Here is a 5,123-nt window from a genome sequence, read left to right on the forward strand (position 1 = left end):
CCTTGAGTTCAGATTACTCTTTATTGAGTTGGATTTCATCTTGGGAGTTCATCTTCTAATGTTCCTGCAATTTAGCACATTTCATCAGTTTTCAGGAACACAATTAAACGCTTTTAGACTAAATTAAAAGCTAAAAGGCGCTAATAAGTAGTCAAAATCCCCACTTATCACTATGATACCATGAAGAATTGTAAAAATAACGTATAGAATTTTCCTTTGTATATTGAATGATTTCTGATGGACAATGTTGATGTATAAATACGAGGAAAGGAATCTAGGGTAAAAATAGAAAAGCTAAGTGGCACTCTACTATGGACTACTCTATAACTGATTTATTCTCTACAACTGAAACTAGATAAATACAAAGAATAAATAAATATAATTACAGGTTGCACAAGTAATGAATCCTGATCATCTAAAAGAGTGGGCCTTTTAGCTGCGTCTAGTGATGAGCCCAATAGAAAATAGGCCCAGGTCTTATTTATAGATCAAAAGAGGGCCCGATTAAACAAGGGACAACATTTTCGGACAAACCAATCTTAGCACTCAAACATCAACTACTTCTTCTCTTATCACTCTTAAATTAGGGTAACATCAACACTTACCGCATGGAAGATTGTGATCCAGACGACGATGCAGCGAGCCGACCACTTTAGCTCTGGTCGTTTTGCAAGGGAGTTAGGTGCTGGTCACAAATTCTAAGGATTTTGGGTCAGCAATGGTCGCTTTTTTGGCCAATACGTTAATGGTAAAAATTTATCCGTACCTAATATTTATATCGAATTAATATACGCATAACATGTGTTTAATATAGACCTTAACACGTAATTATAATCAATTAATACACATTTTTATCTTGTTAAATTAATTAATCATAATAAGTTAACATGGTTTGATATAAACACCATATACAAACACCAATTTACTGTCTCAACCTCTTTGTTCTTTCACATTCACAAGCCAAGGATTATTAAGATCACCTATCTACTTTGATTTTGAGATATAGTTATTGATAAATTTTAAAATTAAACGAAACATATCATTGCTTATAGCCTATTTGGCCAAACTTTTTTTAGCCAAAAGTGTTTTTTTTGTCAAAAGCGCTTTTTTCTCAAAGGTTGAGGTGTTTGACCAAGGTTTTAGAAAGAAAAAAAGGATTTTTGAGTAGAAACAGAAGCAATTTTTGAGAAGCGGAAAAATTAGCTTCTCTTCAAAAGTATTTTTTTGAAAAACACTTTTGAGAAAAATACTCTTAGAAGTAGTTTTTAAAAGCTTGGCCAAACAATAATTGTTGCTCAAAAGTGTTTTTCAAATTAATTAGCCAAAATAAACTGCTTATCATTGTATATGGTAAAATACGCTATGCTAAGTGGCCGCTTAAGATAGTGACATGTGGAACTTCAAGCGGGAGACAGTTAGAACCGAAGGCAATTTTCTCATTTGTTACCAGAAGGAATGACACTAATAAATAGGCAATAAATACCTTCCATGTGGTAGCATTTAATAGAGAATATTTCATAGAATTTAGTGCACTGCCCGTTTCAAAAGGATATATCATTCATGTCTGCCGTTACACACTCTTCAATAGCCCTCATAATTGGCATTGAAGAGGGGCTTGATCCTAGGTCCTTATTCCCTAGGTTTAACTATAAATAATGAGCTCTATTACCATTGTATAGACCCGACTTTTTTGACAAACTTATACTATAACGGATTAAAAGCTTTATATAATTTACTTTATTGTTCTTTAGTTTCATCACTGTTGTGATTGGAAGCTTTGCCCCCGGAATTACTATTTTCATGATTTCATCTTCATTTCAAGTCTAAGTATTGCATATTTTATTATTTCATGATCAAATTAATTCACTTGTCTAGAATCCATGTATAAATTCAATTGTACCGCTCTATGGGTAAATAGTTTGACGCCCACCGTGGGGCCTAGATAGTCGTATAATTAAGTTGATCATTTCCTCTTTTACTAACGTATTTTGATTATCTGTCTTAGAAAAAATCCTAAGAAATGGTAGATAACAGTGTTAACAACATACACAATCCTGAAGTTTGAGGAGACCAGCCTCATTTCGAGGATTCAATCAATGACACCCACAATAAGGGGAACGACGCCACACCGGTCCACGACAAGCGGTACCCACGACATGTTTAGGGGGCGACTCCTGATGATGGTGAAGAGGAGCATGTTGTTGATGTGGTAAGGGTCCTACAAGAGCAGCAAGAGATCATTCTAGGCCACATTACACGGTAGGATAAGGTTATGACGAAGTTGAAGAAGACGTAATCGGAGGCTTCCAATAACGCGAATATACGAAATCCAGTTCCTCCCGGTGCTCCCGCAAATAAAACAACACAGATGGTCGACAACAACACCTCAAAGGGCGAGGTTGGTTCCGGTGGAGCTAGGGGGAGCGAATCTGGCCCTAATAAAAAAAATGATCCCTTCAAGAATGAACTCTTATGGTTTATGAGAGAAGTAAACACCCACATGGAACAAATCTCGGGTGCACCACCGGTGCTGAAAGGTCCAGACTCAAAGAAGTATACTCAGTTACCGTACAAACCAAGTGCGGCACCAGAATTAATCCTAAAGCGGTTTAAAATTCCTGACATTCCTAAGTATGATGGAACTTCAGACCCTCAGGAGAAGATTACCACATATACAATGGCGGTAAAGGGGAATGATTTTGCTCCCCACGAGATTGATTCTATTTTGTTGAAATTTTTTGGAGAAACTCTTACGAGGGGAGCCTTGCCATGGTATTCGCTATTACCCGAGCATTCCATAGATTCCTTTGAGATGCTCGCAGATTTCTTTATTAAGGTTAATGCCCAGGCCAGAAAGCTGTATGCTCGGAAGGCTGACATATTCAGAATTGCACAAGAAGAATCCAAGTTGCTGCGAGAGTTCGTTACCCGGTTCCAAAAAGAGATGTTGCTCCCGGATGTTCCAGACGAATAGGAGGCTGAAGCATTCTCTAAGGTCCTGAATTCGAGAAGTTCAGACGCTTCCCAGAAATTGAAAGAAAGCTTGCTTGAGTTCCAAGCAACAACTTGGGCGAATGTCCACAGCCGGTACGAGTCGAAGATAAGGATCGAAGATGATCATGTCGGTTTCCCGTCGTTGGCAAAAGGACTGGAGAAGAATAAAGAAAAATTAAAAGATGATTTCAACACAGACAGAAGGTATTCGAGGGGCCGGTTTTTGGCCTAGAATGGACTAAAGGCTACGGCAGAGGCTTCTGGTCAGCATATATGTTCACTACCGATAGAAGAACTGGTCGTGGTCAGAACAATAGAACATTGCAGGACAAAGAAGCGTCAGGTATGCGGAATCCTTCCTACCTCAAACTTTCAAAATACAACTTCAATGTCAGTGTAGTAGAGTTGGTATCAGCTATGAGAAAAGTCAAAGAAGCACGATTTCTGAAGCCGATGAGGTATGATCCCAGCCAGAGGGATCCCAAGTTGTGGTGTAAATACCACAGGATGAATGGCCACCGGACTGGGGGCTGCCGACATCTCCAAAAAGAAGTGGCGACACTATTGAAGAATGGTCAACTTAGAGAATTCTTAAGTGACCGGGCCAAAAACAATTACGATCGCAATCGGGATAATGCGGAACCCTGGAAAGCAGGAAAAGATCCCTCGATCCAGACGATCAATATGATCTTTGAGGGGAACGAGATCAACGGGGTCTCCTTCTCGGCAGCAAAAAAGATGAAAGTGTTAATAACCCATGGCAAGAGACTCTAGGAAGTTGTCGAAGACAACATCACTTTTACGGAAGAGCACACAGACGGATTACTGCTACCGCACAACAATGCACTAGTAATTTCTTTAAACGTGCTAGACTTTAAAATCAAACGTGTTGTAGTAGATCCAGGGAGTTTGGCCAATATCATACAATGGAGAGTATTGGAGCAAGCTAAACTCACCGGAAGCATTATTCCTGCCACAAAACTCCTCGCTGGATTCAACCTCGGGAGCGTGACAATCCGGGGAGAGATTTTGTAGCCCACGAACGTCGAAGGAGTGATGAAATGACTTTTTTTGAAGTGGTAGATGGTGATATGTGATATAATATTATTGTGGGAAGACCATGGCTACACGAGATGAGAGTTGTACCATCAATGTATCATCAGTTGCTAAAATTTCCTATGCTCGAAGGAATTAGACATATAAGGGGTGACCAACCGATAGCAAGGGTGATGAATGCGATTCGGTCTCCAGTAGCAAAGGGAAGGAGCACGCAGCATAGCAACTACAGGAACCGGCGCCCGCTCCCAAATCGAACGAAGTGAGCTAGGGGGAAGAAGCATCGAAATATTATCAGGTGCCGAAATATTTCTAGGTACCAGAAGATACGAATGCAACAGAATCCATAGTAGAAGAGCTCGAACAAGTTGCATTGTACGAAAGTTCTTAGAAAGAAAATTCCACTTGGGGATATGAGTTCACCCCGAACTAAGGTCTGGCTTTATTGCATTTCTTAAAAATAATAGCGATTGTTTTGCATGGTCGCATGCAGACATGACAGGTATTCCAATGGAGGTGGATGTATACAAGTTAAGTTTGGATCCCAACATCCCTCCGATAAGACAAAAGAAACGCCCTATTGCGGAGGCCCGAAATAAAATCGTCAAAGAAGAGGTAACTCGCTACTTGACATCGGTTCGATCCAAGAGGTAAAGTATCTAGACTGGCTAGCTAATGTAGTAGTAGTTCCTAAGAAGAACAATAAATTTTGCATGTGCGTAGATTATAAGGACTTGAATAAAGCGTGCCCGAAAAACTCATTCCCACTGCCAAACATTAATCAAATGATCGATGAGATGGCCGGGCACGAGTTAATAAATTTCCTTGATGCTTATTACGGGTACAACCAAATTAAGATGAACCCGAAGGATCAGAAAAATACTTCGTTCATAACGAATTTTGGAACATATTGCTATAATGTGATGCCCTTCGGGTTGAAAAACACAGGAGCCACCTATCACCGGCTCGTAAGGGAAAATGATGGAAATTTATATAGACGATATGCTCATTAAGTCTTTGAATGCAGGTGATCACCTTAAGCATCTACAAGAAACTTTTGACATCCTAAGGAA

Source organism: Nicotiana sylvestris, chromosome 4, assembly GCF_000393655.2.
Source record: "Nicotiana sylvestris chromosome 4, ASM39365v2, whole genome shotgun sequence".
In the NCBI taxonomy this organism is placed as follows: domain Eukaryota; kingdom Viridiplantae; phylum Streptophyta; class Magnoliopsida; order Solanales; family Solanaceae; genus Nicotiana; species Nicotiana sylvestris.